The sequence below is a fragment of the Rhinolophus sinicus genome, chromosome X, assembly GCF_036562045.2.
Source record: "Rhinolophus sinicus isolate RSC01 chromosome X, ASM3656204v1, whole genome shotgun sequence".
In the NCBI taxonomy this organism is placed as follows: Eukaryota; Metazoa; Chordata; class Mammalia; order Chiroptera; family Rhinolophidae; genus Rhinolophus; species Rhinolophus sinicus.
Window position 1 is genome coordinate 34,162,143 of NC_133768.1, and position 18,545 is coordinate 34,180,687.

The window sequence follows — 18,545 nt, forward strand, 5'->3', positions numbered from 1 at the left end:
CACATCAGAATTATAAATGCCAAAAATAAAGTCAAAGAGAGAATATTTTTTTACTCTACTTTTATTTATTTATTTTTTAAATTTTTTTTTAAAGTTTATTGGGGTGACAATTTTTAGTAAAATTACATAGATTTCAGGTGTACAATTCTGTATTACATCATCTATAAATCTCATTGTGTGTTCACCACCCAGAGTCAGTTCTCCTTCCATCACCATATATTTGATCCCCCTTACTCTCATCTCCCACCCGCCCTACCCCCTTACTCTCTGGTAACCACTAAACTATTGTCTGTGTCTGTGAGTTTTTCTTTCTCATTTGTCTGTCTTGTTCTTTTGTTGTTTTTGGTTTATATACCACACATCACTGAAATCATATGGTTCTCTGCTTTTTCTGTCTGACTTATTTTGCTTAGCATTATATTCTCAAGATCCATCCATGTTGTCACAAATGATCCTATTTCATCTTTTCTTACCGCCGCATAGTATTCCATTGTGTATACATACCACAATTTCTTTATCCATTCATCTATCGAAGGACATTTTGGTTGTTTCCATGTCTTGGCCACCGTAAACAAAGCTGCAATGAACATTGGAGCACACATGTCTTTATGGATAAATGTTTTCAGATATTTTGGGCAGATACCCAGGAGAGGGATTGCTGGGTCATATGGTAATTCTATTCATAATTTTTTGAAGAGCCTCCACACTGCCTTCCATAAGGTCTGCACCAGTCTGCATTCCCACCAACAGTGTATGAGGGTTCCTCTTTCTCCACAGCCTCTCCAACACTTGTTACTATTTGTCTTGGTGATGGTAGCCATTCTGACTGGGGTGAGGTGATATCTCATTGTGGTTTTGATTTGCATTTCTCTGATGATTAGTGATGTTGAGCATTTTTTCATATGTCTATTTGCCATTTGTATGTCCTTCTTAGAGAAATGTCTCTTCAGGTCGTCTGCCCATTTTTCAATTGTGTGTTTGTTTTTCTGTTGTTGAGTTTCTTGAGTTCCTTGTATACTTTGGGTATTAGCCCTTTATTAGAAGCACTGTTTGCAAAAATCTTCTCCCATTCGTTTGTTGCCTCTTTATTTTGTCGATGGTTTCTTTTGCTGTGCAGAAGCTTTTAAGTTTCATATAGTCCCATTCATTTGTTTTAACTTTTACTTCCCTTGCCTTTGGAGTCAAATTCATAAAATGCTCTTTGAGTGGCAATTTTCCGTGTATTTGTGGTTTTTCCTGCTTTCTTTTTGCAGTTGATATCCAATTTCAAAGCCTTGTAATGAAAGAATATGCTTGGTATGATTTCAATCTTCTTAAATTTGCTTAGGCTGATTTTATGTCTCAATGTATGGTCTATCATGAGAATGTTCCATGGACACTAGAAAAAAATGTGTAGTGTGATGTTTTAGGATGAAGTGCTCTATATATGTCAATTATGTCCATTTCATCTAATGTGTCATTTAGGGCTGCTATTTCATTATTTATTTTCTGTTGGATGATCTATCCATAGCTGTCAATTATGTATTTAAGTCCCCTAGTATAATTGTGTTTTTGTCAATTTCTCTTTTTAGTTCTATTAGTAGTTGCTTGGTATATTTCGGTGCTCCCTGATTGGGGGCATAAATATTGATTACTGTTATGTCTTCTTGTTGTATACTCCCCTTTACCATTATGAAATGTCCATCTTGGTCTCTTGTTACCTTTTTCACTCTGAAGTCTGTTTCATCTGATATCAGTATGGCTATAACTGATTTTCTCTGGATACCATTTGCTTGGAGTGTCAATTTCCACCCTTTCACATTGAGTCTATGCCTGTTCTTAGAGCTGAGATGTGTCTTTTGGAGACAGCATATGGTTGGGTTTAGTTTTTTGATCCAATCTGCTACTCTGTGCCTTTTTATTGGTGAGTTCAGTCCATTTACATTTAGGGTGATTATTGATATGTGAGGATTTCCTGTCATTCTATCTTTAGTTTTCTGGTAAGACTGTGTCTCCATTGTTTCTTTGCCTTTTTGTTGTTGTCTATTATTTCTGTGTGGTGGTATTCTATGATGTTTCCCTCTGTTTCTTCTTTTATTACAGTATATATTTCAGTTCTGGATTTTTTTGAGTGGTTACCCTTAAGTTTATGTAAAAGAAAGTTTGATATTTAGAGTATTCCATTTTCTTCAGCACGCTTACTTTCTCCATTCCAGTATTCTGGTTCAGGCCTTTACTCTCCCCCTTTTTGAGTTGTGGTTTCCACAAATTTTCCCTGTTGATGGTGGTCGAATAGCCTCCTTTAGTATTTCTTCTAGTGCAGGTCGTGTATTAGAAAATTCTCTCAGCTTCTGTATGTCTGGAAAGGGCTTTTTCCTCCTTCATATCTAAAGGATATCTTTGCTGGATATATTATTCTTGGCTCTTCTCTCTTTCAATAGTTTGAGTATTTGGTTCCACTGCCTCCTGGCTTGTAGAGTTTCTGCTGAAACATCTGATGATAATCTAATGGGCTTTCCTTTGTAGGTTACCGTCTTCTTTTCCATGGCTGCCTTGCAGATTCTTTCTTTGTCGTTGATTTAGACAGCTTCAATACAATATGCCTTGGAGAAGGCCTGTTGGGATTGAGGTAATTAGGTGTTCTATTTTCTTCTTGGATTTGAGGATTCAGTTCTGTCCACAAGTTTGTGAAGTTCTCATCGACAATTTGTTTGAATATGTTCTCTGTTCCCTTCTCTCTTTCTTCTCCTTCTGGTATGCCCATTATTCTTATATTGCTCTTTCTGATGGAGTAAAAAAGTTCTTGTAGATTTCTTTCATTTCTTTTAAGTCTCAAGTCTCTTTCTTCTTCCATTCATGTCATTTCCAGGTTTCTATCTTCGATGTCACTGATTCTTTCCTCCATCTGGTCAACTCTACTACCTAAGCTCACTATTTCATTCTTAATTTCTTCTATTGAGTTCTTAATCTCCAGAAATTCTATTTGGTTCTTTTTTAAAATTTCAATCTCTTTGGTAAAATGTTCATGTTGTTCTTTGATTGTGTTTCTGAGTTCATTAAACTGCCTTTCTGTGTTTTTTTGCATCTTGTTGAATTTTTTCTCAACAGAAACTTTGCAGGCAAGAAAGAATTGGCACAAAATAATCAAAATGGTGAAAGGCAAGGACTTACAACTAATATTACTCTACCCAGAAAAGGTATCATTTAGAATCAAAGGGCAGATAAATAGCTTCCCAGATAAGAAAAAGCCAAAGGAGTTCATCACCATCAAACCAATACCATATGGAAGCTTAGAGTTCTTTAAGAGGAAAATAAAAATAAAAACATATGAATAATAAAATGGCAATCACTATCTTTCAACAATTGTTTATTTATTTATTTATTTATTTATTTATTTATTTATTTATTTATTTATTTAATAATAGTGACATACCATCTATATTCAAATTGCCCTTATTGTCCCCAGAAGCTTATTTGTAATCTCCCCAGCCCCAAGGCTCCTGCATTGCCTGTTTTTTTATTATCGTAGAATCTGGAACAGTTCCTTGCAATGGTTTGGTCTTTCTTTTTTTTTTCTTTTTGGCCATAACTTGTTTATTACCTGTATTTTTATTTTTATTTTTTAAATTTTATTTTATTAAATTTATTGGGGTGACAATTGTTAGTAAAATTACATAGATTTTAGGTGGGAGATGAGGGTAAGGGAGATGATGTAATACAGGTTTGGTCTTTCTTGACATTGACATTTTTTAAAAATCCATGCCTTTTATAGTGTGAAGTGTTTCACAGTCTGGATTCCTCTGTTTGTTTCATCTCGTTGAATTCAGATTAAACTTTTTATCAACTATTAATTTAAATGTAAATGGATTAAATGCTCCAATCAAAATATTTAGCGTGGCTGAATGGATAAGAAAACAAGACTCTTACATATGCTGCCTAAAAGAGACTCCAGATTGAAAGGCACACACAGCCTAAAGGTAAAGGGACGGAAAAAGATATTTCTTCAGAATGGAAATGAAAAAAAGCTGGGGTAGCAATACTTATACCAGACAAAATAGTCTTTAAAATAAAGGCTATGACAGTCAAAGAAGGACCCAGTAATTCCTCTTCTGCGTATTTATCTGAAGAAACCCAAAGTGCTACTTTGAAGGGATATGTGCATCCATATGTTCATTGCAGCATTGTTTACAATGGCCAAGATGTGGAGGCAGCCTGGGTGTCAGTGGATGAATGGATAAAGAATAGGTGGTACCTATATACAATGGTAGATTGCTCGGCCATGAAAGGGAATGGGTTTTGCCATCTGCTGTGGCATGGTAGACCTGGAGGGTATTGTGCTAAGTGGAGTTGTCAGACAGAGAAACACAGATGCAAGGCGATTTTGCTTGTATGTGGAATCTAAAGAATAAAATAAACAAACAACAAAAGAGAAAGTCATAGATACAGAAAACATTTTGATGGTTGCCAGATGAGAAGGGGTTGGGGGTAAAGGAAAATGGGGAAGGGATTAAAAAATACAAATTGGTAGTTATAAAATATTCATGGGGATGCAAAGTAAAGCATAGAGAATATAGTCAATAATATGGTAATAACTATGTATAGTGCCAGGTGGGTAGTAGACTAGTCAGGGGATCACCTCTTAAATTATATAAATGTCTAACCACTATGCTGTACACCTCAAATTAACATAAAATAATGTTGAATATCAAAATAAATAAAGTATAAAAATAAACAAAAAATAAAGAGCTACTATTTGAAAAGGAAAAAAAAAACTGCTTACTGATTCTTACATCTGTGTCTCCCAGTTCTTTCTGCTAATCCACTCTTCATTTCCACACCTCCACTGAGATATTTTCCCATTTTTACAAAAACTGAGAACCATTGTCTAAAGTGATTGGAATAAACTTTAAGTGGGAATGGTCATCATACCTTTTTATTTTAATCTAAATAATTTGCTTTGTGAATCCTGTTTTTACTAGCAGCATTCAGCCACTCTGAATTAGTGTGATTAGCTTAAAAAAAAAGAAATCTAAAGTCAATGTTAGATAACATGGATATTAATTTGTAGACTTTGGGAGAGAAAAATAAAAAATTCTCCATTAGCATGAGAAGTTTAGAATAGATCACTGCTTTTTAAATTGGACTATATGAGCACTAGGGGTTCTCTGAATTCTCTTCAGGGGTGCCAGTGGATGAGAGGGTACCCAGAAGGTAAAGCTTCCTCAACACTTGCTCCTCACAGTGTCAACCATTGTGATTCCACTTTTATCAATTTTTTTTCATATTGCAAGATTTTGTTTGTACAAAGATTTTTTAACTTTCAGACTATATGATCTCTAAGACTTCCTCCAGTTCTTATATTCTGTGGTTCTGTCAATACATTGAAAAGAAGCTACAGTCTCAGGACTATAAACAAATAGTTTAAACATATCTTCATATTCTACCTTCATGCACTGTACAAGTTCAGACAGCAAGTGCAAAGGGATCTTGATTCTACTGTGTTGTGCAGCTCTGCTGATGCTTTTGATCTGCAAGGGCAGTAGTGCTCCTGCCTCACTACAGTTCTTAAGCAAAGTAAAAGGTGTCCACATTTCATAATCTCCTGTGCACCTTAAGGCATTTTGGGGCTTTGAATAGGTAGACCTTAAAGACTTAATAGTCAGTGTAACAGATGCTGTTGGTGCCTATGTTTATTCTTGCTTTCACCATTCCTGTATATGCCTTCAGCTTTTTTTGCTGTAAGCAGCAGTGACCCTCTGCCCAAGAGCTTTCTCTGGCCACAGGAGCATACTTGGTGTATGTACAAGGAAGGCTGTAAATGCTTGATGTTTCCAGGGTTAGCCCTCAAACAATGAAGGACAGAAGTTGGTGGAGAAGTACTACAGCTTCATCACCCCTTGTGTGGGACAATTCTGAGGCACATTCTATAGCAGGGTTGTCCAAACTTTTTTCAACATTTTTTTTCCAAGGGCCATATGCGGTAAAATACACAAACAGCTGGGCCACTCACTCGAGGTGAAGTACGTATTGCCTCACCTGGTTTATTTAAGTAAACTAAATATATTTTTGGAATTTGCTGTGGGCCAATTAAAAATGGATTGCGGGCCGCAGTTGGCCCGCGGGCTGCAGTTTGGACTCCCCTGTTCTATAGAGTCACCCAGAATTTCCCAGTAGGTTTAAGCCTTAATTGTCCACAGCAGTAACTTCATTAACTCACCCTGTATTGCCTCACTTCCCTTTTCTGTCTCTCCTACCAGTTCTTCATGGTATCACCTCCAAAATAAACTATTCTCAAATAAAGTACTTGCATTCATATCTTTATTTATTTATTTATTTATTTATTTATTTATTTATTTTTATTTATTTATTAAATTTATTGGGGTGACAATTGTTAGTAAAATTACATAGATTTCAGGTGTACAATTCTGTATTACATCATCTATAAATCCCATTGTGTGTTCACCACCCAGAGTCAGTTCTTTCCATCACCATATATTCGATCCCCTTACCCTCATCTCCCACCCCCACCCCCCCCGTTACCCTCTGGCAACCACTAAACTATTGTCTGTGTCTATGAGTTTCTGTTTCTCATTTGTTTGTCTTGTTCTTTTGTTGTTCTTGGTTTATATACCACATATCAGTGAAATCACATGGTTCTCTGCTTTTCTGTCTGACTTGTTTCGCTCAGCATTACTCTCTCAAGATCCATCCATGTTGTCACAAATGTTCCTATATCATCTTTTCTTACTGCCGAATAGTATTCCATTGTGTATATATACCACAACTTCTTTATCCATTCATCTATCGAAGGACATTTTGGTTGTTTCCATGTCTTGGCCACGTAAACAAAGCTGCAATGAACATTGGAGCACACGTGTCTTTATCTCTAAATGTTTTCAGATTTTTTGGGTAGATACCCAGAAGAGGGATTGCTGGGTCACATGGCAATTCTATTCGTAATTCTTTGAGAAACCTTCACACTGCCTTCCATAACGGCTGCACCAGTCTGCATTCCACCAACAATGTATGAGGGTTCCTTTTCTCCACAGCCACTCCAACATTTGTTACTATTTGTCTTGTTGATGATAGCCATTCTGACTGGGGTGAGGTGATATCTCATTGTGGTTTTGATTTGCATTTCTCTGATGATTAGTGATGTTGAGCATTTTTCATATGTCTATTTGCCATTTGTATGTCCTCTTTGGAGAAATGTCTCTTCAAGTCCTCTGCCCATTTTTCAATTGGGTTGTTTGTTTTTTGTTGTTGAGTTGCATGAGTTCCTTGTATATTCTGGATACTAGCCCTTATCGGAGGCACTGTTTGCAAAAATCTTCTCCCATTCAGTTGGTGGCCTCTTTATTTTGTCAATGGTTTCTTTTGCTGTGCAGAAGCTTTTAAGTTTCATATAGTCCCATTCGTTTATTTTAGCTTTTACTTCCATTGCCTTTGGAGTCAAGTTCATAAAATGCTCTTTGAACCCAAGGTCCATAAGTTTAGTACCTATGTTTTCTTCTATGCAGTTTATTGTGTCAGGTCTTATGCTTAAGTCTTTGATCCATTTTGAATTAACTTTGGTACATGGTGACAAATAGCAGTCCAGTTTCATTCTTTTGCACGTGGCTATCCAATTCTCCCAGCACCATTTATTGAAGAGGCTGTCTTTGCTCCATTGTATGTTTTTAGCTTCTTCGTCAAAAATTATCTGTCCATATTTATGTGGTTTTATTTCTGGGTTCTCAATTCTATTCCATTGGTCTATGTGTCTGTTTTTCTGCCAATACCATGCTGTTTTGATTATTGTAGCCCTGTAGTACAAGCCAAAGTCAGGAAGTGTGATACCTCCATTATAGTTCTTTTTCTTAAGATTGCTTTGGCTATTCGGGTCTTTTGTGGTTCCAAACAAATCTGATGATTTTTGTTCTATTTCTTTAAAATATGCCATTGGGATTTTGATGGGGATTGCATTGAATCTGTATATTGCTTTGGGTAATATGGCCATTTTAACTATGTTGATTCTTCCAATCCATGAGCACGGAATGTCTTTCCATTTCTTTGTGTCTTCTTCAATTTCTTTCAAAAAGTCTTATAGTTTTCAGCATATAGGTCTTTCACATCCTTGGTTAAGTTTATTCCTAGGTATTTTATTCTTTTTGCTGCAATTGCAAAAGGAATTGTTTTTGTATTTCTTTTCTGAGATTTCATTGTTAGTATATAGGAAGGCAATGGACTTTTGTACATTGATTTTGTAGCCGCAACTTTACTGTATTCGTTGATTGTTTCTAATAGCTTTTTGGTGGAGTCTTTAGGGTTTTCTATATATAGCATCATGTCATCTGCAAAGAGTGATAATTTAACTTCTTCATTCCCAATTTGGATGCCTTTTATTTCTTTCTCTTGCCTGATTGCTCTGGCAAGGACTTCCAACACTATGTTGAAAAGCAGAGGTGATAGGGGACATCCCTGTCGTGTTCCTGAACGTAGAGCAAAGGGCTTCAGTTTTTCTCCATTAATTATGAGATTAGCAGAGGGCTTGTCATATATGGCCTTTATTATGTTAAGGTATTTTCCTTCTATACCCATTTTATTAAGTGTTTTAATCATAAATGGATGTTGTATCTTGTCAAATGCTTTTTCTGCATCAATTGATATAATCATATGATTTTGTCCTTTATTTTGTTTATGTGATGTATCACATTGATGGATTTACGAATGTTGAACCATCCTTGTGCCCTGGGGATGAACCCCACTTGGTCGTGATGAATAACTTTTTAGTGCATTGTTGTATTCGATTTGCTAGAATTTTATTTAGGATTTTTGCATCGGTATTCATTAGAGATATTGGTCTGTAGTTTTCTTTTTTTGTGCTGTCCTTACCAGGTTTTGGTATCAGGGTAATGTTGGCCTCATAAAATGAGTTAGGGAGTACTGTCTCTTCTTCAATTTTTTGGAAGAGTTTGTGCAGAATTGGTATTAGATCCTCTTTGAAGGTTTGGTAGAATTCACTAGTGAAGCCATCTGGTCCCGGACTTTTGCTTTTGGGAAGGTTTTGGATGACTGATTCAATTTCGTTACTGGTGATTGCTCTGTTTAGATTTTCCAGTTCTTCATGGTTCAGCCTTGGAAGGCTATATGTTTCTAAGAACTTGTCCATTTCTTCTAGGTTGTTGAATTTGGTGGCATATAGTCCTTCATAGTATTCTTGGATGATCCTTTGTATTTCTGTGGTGTCCGTGATAACTTCCCCTTTTACGTTTCTGATTTTGTTAATCAGTGTCTTCTCTCTTTTTATCTTAGTAAGTCTAGCCAAGGGTTTGTCAATTTTGTTAATCTTTTCAAAGAACCAGCTCTTTGTCATATTAATTTTTTTTTTTTTTTTTTTTTTTTTTTTTTTTTTATTAAATTTATTGAGGTGACAGTTGTTAGTAAAATTACATAGATTTCAGGTGTACAATTCTGTATTACATCATCTATAAATCCCATTGTGTGTTCATCACCCAGAGTCAGTTCTCCTTCCGTCACCATATATTCGATCCCCCTTACCCTCATCTCCCACCCCCACCCCCACCCCCGTACCCTCTGGCAACCACTAAACTATTGTCTGTGTCTATGAGTTTCTGTTTCTCATTTGTTTGTCTTGTTCTTTTGTTGTTTTGGTTTATATACCACATATCAGTGAAATCACATGGTTCTCTGCTTTTTCTGTCTGACTTATTTCGCTCAGCATTACTCTCTCAAGATCCATCCATGTTGTCACAAATGTTCCTATATCATCTTTTCTTACTGCCGAATAGTATTCCATTGTGTATATATACCACAACTTCTTTATCCATTCATCTATCGAAGGACATTTTGGTTGTTTCCATGTCTTGGCCACTGTAAACAAAGCTGCAATGAACATTGGAGCACACGTGTCTTTATCTCTAAATGTTTTCAGATTTTTGGGTAGATACCCAGGAGAGGGATTGCTGGGTCATATGGCAATTCTATTCGTTTTGAGGAACCTCCACACTGCCTTCCATAACGGCTGCACCAGTCTGCATTCCCACCAACAGTGTATGAGGGTTCCTTTTTCTCCACAGCCTCTCCAACATTTGTTACTATTTGTCTTGTTGATGATAGCCATTCTGACTGGGGTGAGGTGATATCTCATTGTGGTTTTGATTTGCATTTCTCTGATGATTAGTGATGTTGAGCATTTTTTCATATGTCTATTTGCCATTTGTATGTCCTCTTTGGAGAAATGTCTCTTCAAGTCCTCTGCCCATTTTTCAATTGGGTTGTTTGTTTTTTGTTGTTGAGTTGCATGAGTTCCTTGTATATTCTGGATACTAGCCCCTTATCGGAGGCACTGTTTGCAAAAATCTTCTCCCATTCAGTTGGTGGCCTCTTTATTTTGTCAATGGTTTCTTTTGCTGTGCAGAAGCTTTTAAGTTTCATATAGTCCCATTCGTTTATTTTAGCTTTTACTTCCATTGCCTTTGAGTCAAGTTCATAAAATGCTCTTTGAACCCAAGGTCCATAAGTTTAGTACCTATGTTTTCTTCTATGCAGTTTATTGTGTCAGGTCTTATGCTTAAGTCTTTGATCCATTTTGAATTAATTTTGGTACATGGTGACAAATAGCAGTCCAGTTTCATTCTTTTGCACGTGGCTATCCAATTCTCCCAGCACCATTTATTGAAGAGGCTGTCTTTGCTCCATTGTATGTTTTTAGCTTCTTTGTCAAAAATTATCTGTCCATATTTATGTGGTTTTATTTCTGGGTTCTCAATTCTATTCCATTGGTCTATGTGTCTGTTTTTCTGCCAATACCATGCTGTTTTGATTATTGTAGCCCTGTAGTACAAGCCAAAGTCAGGAAGTGTGATACCTCCATTATAGTTCTTTTTCTTAAGATTGCTTTGGCTATTCGGGGTCTTTTGTGGTTCCAAACAAATCTGATGATTTTTTGTTCTATTTCTTTAAAATATGCCATTGGGATTTTGATGGGGATTGCATTGAATCTGTATATTGCTTTGGGTAATATGGCCATTTTAACTATGTTGATTCTTCCAATCCATGAGCACGGAATGTCTTTCCATTTCTTTGTGTCTTCTTCAATTTCTTTCAAAAATGTCTTATAGTTTTCAGCATATAGGTCTTTCACATCCTTGGTTAAGTTTATTCCTAGGTATTTTATTCTTTTTGCTGCAATTGCAAAAGGAATTGTTTTTTGTATTTCTTTTTCTGACATTTCATTGTTAGTATATAGGAAGGCAATGGACTTTTGTGCGTTGATTTTGTAGCCAGCAACTTTACTTTATTCGTTGATTGTTTCTAATAGCTTTTGGTGGAGTCTTTAGGATTTTCTATATATAGCATCATGTCATCTGCAAAAAGTGATAATTTGACTTCTTCATTCCCAATTTGGATGCCTTTTATTTCTTTCTCTTGCCTGATTGCTCTGGCAAGGACTTCCAACACTATGTTGAAAAGCAGAGGTGATAGGGGACATCCCTGTCGTGTTCCTGAACGTAGAGCAAAGGGCTTCAGTTTTTCTCCGTTAATTATGAGATTAGCAGAAGGCTTGTCATATATGGCCTTTATTATGTTAAGGTATTTTCTTTCTATACCCATTTTATTAAGTGTTTTAATCATAAATGGATGTTGTATCTTGTCAAATGCTTTTTCTGCATCAATTGATATAATCATATGATTTTTGTCCTTTATTTTGTTTATGTGATGTATCACATTGATGGATTTGCGATGTTGAACCATCCTTGTGCCCGAGGATGAACCCCACTTGGTCGTGATGAATAATCTTTTAATGCATTGTTGTATTCGATTTGCTAGAATTTTATTTAGGATTTTTGCATCGGTATTCATCAGAGATATTGGTCTGTAGTTTTCTTTTTTGTGCTGTCCTTACCAGGTTTTGGTATCAGGGTAATGTTGGCCTCATAAAATGAGTTAGGGAGTACTGTCTCTTCTTCAATTTTTGGAAGAGTTTGTGCAGAATTGGTATTAGATCCTCTTTGAAGGTTTGGTAGAATTCACTAGTGAAGCCATCTGGTCCCGGACTTTTGCTTTTGGGAAGGTTTTGGATGACTGATTCAATTTCACATTGGTGATCGGTCTGTTTAGATTTTCCAGTTCTTCATGGTTCAGCCTTGAAGGCTATATGTTTCTAAGAACTTGTCCATTTCTTCTAGGTTGTTGAATTTGGTGGCATATAGTCCTTCATAGTATTCTTGGATGATCCTTTGTATTTCTGTGGTGTCCGTGATAACTTCCCTTTTACGTTTCTGATTTTGTTAATCAGTGTCTTCTCTTTTTATCTTAGTAAGTCTAGCCAAGGGTTTGTCAATTTTGTTAATCTTTTCAAAGAACCAGCTCTTTGTCACATTAATTTTTTCTATTGTCTTTTGTTCTCTATTTCATTTAGTTCTGCTCTAATTTTTGTTATTTCCTTTCTTCTGCTGACCTTGGGTTTTACTTGTTCTTCTTTTTCTAGTTCTTTAAGGTGTAACATGAGGTTATTTATTTGGGAGTTTTCTTGTTTCTTGAGATAGGCCTGTAATGAGATAAATTTCCTCTTAAAACTGCTTTCGCTGCATCCCAAAAATTTTGGTAGGATGTATTTTCATTGTCATTTGTTTCTATGTATCTTTTGATCTCTCCTCTAATTTCTTCTTTGACCCAGTCCTTCTTTAAAAGTATGTTGTTTAGTCTCCATGTATTTGTGTTTTTCCCCCGCTTTCTTTTTACAGTTGATATCCAATTTCAAAGCCTTGTGATCAGAGAATATGCATGGTATGATTTCAATCTTCTTAAATTTGTTGAGACTGATTTTATGTCCCAATATATGGTCTATCCTTGAGAATGTTCCATGTACACTAGAAAAGAATGTGTAGTCTGATGTTTTAGGATGAAGTGCTCTATAAATGTCAATTATGTCCATTTCATCTAATGTGTCATTTAGGGCTACTATTTCGTTATTTATTTTCTGTTTGGATGATCTATCCATAGCTGTCAATGATGTATTTAAGTCCCCTAGTATAATTGTGTTTTGGTCAATTTCTCCCTTTAGTTCTGTTAGTAGTTGCTTGGTGTATTTCGGTGCTCCCTGATTGGGGGCATAAATATTGATGACTGTTATGTCTTCTTGTTGTACAGTCCCCTTCACCATTATGAAATGTCCATCTTTGTCTCTTGTTATCTTTTTCACCTTGAAGTCTGTTTCATCTGATATCATTATGGCTACACCTGATTTTCTCTGGGTACCATTTGCTTGGAGTGTCAATTTCCACCCTTTCACTTTGAGTCTATGCTTGTCCTTGTAGCTGAGATGTGTCTCTTGGAGACAGCATATGGTTGGGTTTAGTTTTTTGATCCAATCTGCTACTCTGTGCCTTTTTATTGGTGAGTTCAGTCCATTTACATTTAGGGTGATTATTGATATGTGAGGATTTCCTGTCATTCTATCTTTAGTTTTCTGGTAAGGCTGTGTCTCCATTGTTTCTTTGCCTTTTGTTGTTGTCTATTATTTCTGTGTGGTGGTATTCTATGATGTTTCCTCTGTTTCTTCTTTTATTTCAGTATATATTTCAGTTCTGGATTTATTTTGAGTGGTTACCCTTAAGTTTATGTAAAAGAAAGTTTGATATTTTAGGATGAAGTGCTCTATAAATGTCAATTATGTCCATTTCATCTAATGTGTCATTTAGGGCTACTATTTCGTTATTTATTTTCTGTTTGGATGATCTATCCATAGCTGTCAATGATGTATTTAAGTCCCTAGTATAATTGTGTTTTCAATTTCTCCTTTAGTTCTGTTAGTAGTTGCTTGGTGTATTTCGGTGCTCCCTGATTGGGGGCATAAATATTGATGACTGTTATGTCTTCTTGTTGTACAGTCCCTTCACCATTATGAAATGTCCATCTTTGTCTCTTGTTATCTTTTTCACCTTGAAGTCTGTTTCATCTGATATCATTATGGCTACACCTGATTTTCTCTGGGTACCATTTGCTTGGAGTGTCAATTTCCACCCTTTCACTTTGAGTCTATGCTTGTCCTTGTAGCTGAGATGTGTCTCTTGGAGACAGCATATGGTTGGGTTTAGTTTTTGATCCAATCTGCTACTCTGTGCCTTTTTATTGGTGAGTTCAGTCCATTTACATTTAGGGTGATTATTGATATGTGAGGATTTCCTGTCATTCTATCTTAGTTTTCTGGTAAGGTTGTGTCTCCATTGTTTCTTTGCCTTTTGTTGTTGTCTATTATTTCTGTGTGGTGGTATTCTATGATGTTTCCTCTGTTTCTTTTTATTTCAGTATATATTTCAATTCTGGATTTATTTTGAGTGGTTACCCTTAAGTTTATGTAAAAGAAAGTTTGATATTTAGAGTATTCCATTTTCTTCAGCACGCTTACTTTCTCCATTCCCATATTCCGTTCAGGCCTTTACTCTCCCCTTGTTGAATTTGGTGGCATATAGTCCTTCATAGTATTCTTGGATGATCCTTTGTATTTCTGTGGTGTCCGTGATAACTTCCCTTTTACGCTTCTGATTTTGTTAATCAGTGTCTTCTCTTTTATCTTAGTAAGTCTAGCCAAGGGTTTGTCAATTTTGTTAATCTTTTCAAAGAACCAGCTCTTTTGTCACATTAATTTTTTCTATTGTCTTTTGTTCTCTATTTCATTTAGTTCTGCTCTAATTTTTGTTATTTCCTTTCTTCTGCTGACCTTGGGTTTTACTTGTTCTTCTTTTTCTAGTTCTTAAGGTGTAACATGAGGTTATTTATTTGGGAGTTTTCTTGTTTCTTGAGATAGGCCTGTAATGAGATAAATTTCTCTTAAAACTGCTTTCGCTGCATCCCAAAAATTTTGGTAGGATGTATTTTCATTGTCATTTGTTTCTATGTATCTTTTGATCTCTCCTCTAATTTCTTCTTTGACCCAGTCCTTCTAAAAAGTATGTTGTTTAATCTCCATGTATTTGTGTTTTTCCGCTTTCTTTTTACAGTTGATATCCAATTTCAAAGCCTTGTGATCAGAGAATATGTATGGTATGATTTCAATCTTCTTAAATTTGTTGAGATTGATTTTATGTCCCAATATATGGTCTATCCTTGAGAATGTTCCATGTACACTAGAAAAGAATGTATAGTCTGATGTTTTAGGATGAAGTGCTCTATAAATGTCAATTATGTCCATTTCATCTAATGTGTCATTTAGGGCTACTATTTCGTTATTTATTTTCTGTTTGGATGATCTATCCATAGCTGTCAATGATGTATTTAAGTCCCCTAGTATAATTGTGTTTTGGTCAATTTCTCCCTTTAGTTCTGTTAGTAGTTGCTTGGTGTATTTTGGTGCTCCCTGGTTGGGTGCATAAATATTGATGACTGTTATGTCTTCTTGTTGTATAGTCCCTTTCACCATTATGAAATGTCCATCTTTGTCTCTTGTTATCTTTTTCACCTTGAAGTCTGTTTCATCTGATATCATTATGGCTACACCTGATTTTCTCTGGGTACCATTTGCTTGGAGTGTCAATTTCCACCCTTTCACTTTGAGTCTATGCTTGTCCTTGTAGCTGAGATGTGTCTCTTGGAGACAGCATATGGTTGGGTTTAGTTTTTTGATCCAATCTGCTACTCTGTGCCTTTTTATTGGTGAGTTCAGTCCATTTACATTTAGGGTGATTATTGATATGTGAGGATTTCCTGTTATTCTATCTTACGTTTTTCTGGTAAGGTTGTGTCTCCATTGTTTCTTTGCCTTTTTGTTGTTGTCTATTATTTCTGTGTGGTGGTATTCTATGATGTTTCCCTCTGTTTCTTTTTTTATTTCAGTATATATTTCAATTCTGGATTTATTTTGAGTGGTTACCCTTAAGTTTATGTAAAAGAAAGTTTGATATTTAGAGTATTCCATTTTCTTCAGCACGCTTACTTTCTCCATTCCCATATTCCGGTTCAGGCCTTTACTCTCCCCCTTTTTGAGTTTTGGTTGCCACAAATTGTCCCTGTTGATGGTGGTCGAATAGCCTCCTTTAGTATTTCTTGTAGTGCAGGTCGTATTAGAAAATTCCTCAGCTTCTGTATGTCTGGAAAGGTCTTTATTCCTCCTTCATATCTAAAGGATATCTTTGCTGGATATATTATTCTTGGCTCATGGTTTCTCTCTTCAATAGTTTGAATATTTGGTTCCACTCCTCCTGGCTTGTAGAGTTTCTGCTGAAAAATCTGATGATAATCTAATGGGCTTTCCTTTGTAAGTTACCGTCTTCTTTTCCCTGGCTGCCTTGAGGATTCTTTCTTTGTCGTTGATTTTAGAGAGCTTCAATACAATGTGCCTTGGAGAAGGTCTGTTGGGTTTGAGGTAACTAGGTGTTCTATTTGCTTCTTGGATTCGAGGGTCCAGTTCTGTCCACAAATTTGGGAAGTTCTCATCGACAGTTTGTTTGAATATATTCTCTGTTCCATTCTATCTTAGTTTTCTGGTAAGGTTGTGTCTCCATTGTTTCTTTGCCTTTTTGTTGTTGTCTATTATTTCTGTGTGGTGGTATTCTATGATGTTTCCCTCTGTTTCTTTTTTTATTTCAGTATATATTTCAATTCTGGATTTATTTTGAGTGGTTACCCTTAAGTTTATGTAAAAGAAAGTTTGATATTTAGAGTATTCCATTTTCTTCAGCACGCTTACTTTCTCCATTCCCATATTCCCGTTCAGGCCTTTACTCTCCCCCTTTTTGAGTTTTGGTTGCCACAAATTGTCCCTGTTGATGGTGGTCGAATAGCCTCCTTTAGTATTTCTTGTAGTGCAGGTCGTGTATTAGAAAATTCCCTCAGCTTCTGTATGTCTGGAAAGGTCTTTATTCCTCCTTCATATCTAAAGGATATCTTTGCTGGATATATTATTCTTGGCTCATGGTTTCTCTCTTTCAATAGTTTGAATATTTGGTTCCACTCCCTCCTGGCTTGTAGAGTTTCTGTTGAAAAATCTGATGATAATCTAATGGGCTTTCCTTTGTAAGTTACCGTGTTCTTTTCCCTGGCTGCCTTGAGGATTCTTTCTTTGTCGTTGATTTTAGACAGCTTCAATACAATGTGCCTTGGAGAAGGTCTGTTGGGATTGAGGTAACTAGGTGTTCTATTTGCTTCTTGGATTCGAGGGTCCAGTTCTGTCCACAAATTTGGGAAGTTCTCATCGACAATTTGTTTGAATATATTCTCTGTTCCCTTCTCTCTTTCTTCTCCTTCTGGTATGCCCATTATTCTTATATTGCTCTTTCTGATGGAGTCAGAAAGTTCTTGTAGAGTTCTTTCATTTCTTTTAAGTCTCAAGTCTCTTTCTTCTTCAATTTGTGTCATTTCCAGGTTTCTATCTTCGATGTCACTGATTCTTTCCTCCATCTGGTCAACTCTACTACCTAAGCTGGTTATTTCATTCTTAATTTCTTCTATTGAGTTCTTAATCTCCAGAAATTCTATTTGGTTCTTTTTAAGATTTCAATCTCTTTCGTAAAATGCTCATGCTGTTCTTTGATTGAGTTTCTGAGTTCCTTTAACTGCCTATCTGTGTTTTCTTGTATCTCGTTGAGTTTTTTCAGAACTGCAATCTTGAATTCTCTGTCATTTAAGTCACATATTTCTGTATCTTTAAGTGCCTTCTCTGGAGATTTTTCACTTTCTTTCTGAGCTATCTTGTTGCCTTGGTTATTCATGGCGATTACTGGTTTACTATTTCTCTTCCTAGACATCTACAGGAGTGACTTCTGCAACAGGTTGATAGAAAGCGGTCTTTCTTTTGTTTGCCAGTACTTGTTGGTAGAATGTTTTATTATTTCTCCAACTGCAACTTATTTTTCTTCTCCCACACAGTAGTGCTATGTTTTCTCTGCACTATTCCAACTTCTCACACAATGGGGGGATTCCCTGGGAGACGGGCTTCTCCTCTGTTAATAGTCTGTAGGTCACAGGGCGCAGTGTCCCGTGGGTATGCGGAGAGCTTTTGATGTTCCAAAGCTCTTCCAGCTGCTGATTCAGAGCCCATATATTTCAGCAGTTCTGTTTACTCCTGCAGGATCCGCCCAGATAGGTGGGGTCAGGGGCGGGGTGAGTTGTGAGAGGTGGCCCAGAGCAATGGCGGCGACCACCACCACAGCCGGTCCTGCTTCCACTGCTCTCTCCCTTTGCTGGAACTAGTTGGGCTGTGAATTTGTATTTGCAGTCCACAGATCTCAAAACAGCAAATTTTCTGTTGTTTTGATCTGACACTGCTACTGTTTCGCTTCTAGCACCGGGCAGGTGGGGGCGGGCGAGCTCTGGGAGGGAGGGAGGGGCGGCTAGTCTCAGTGCCTAAGGCTCCGTTCTCTGCTCGGCAGTGCGGGCTTAAACCACTGTTTTCAGCCTTTTTCCTCAGTCTTTTCTCCGAGGTCTCTGCCGTGAGCGTTGGGTTCAGCCGTGTTATATGCTGTCCCTCAGCCCTGTGGAGCCCTGGCGGAGCCCTAGCAGTCCGATCTCCCGCAGCTGCGGTAGTTCAGGAAGCAGCGGGCTCGGAGCACTGAGCGAGGTCTGCG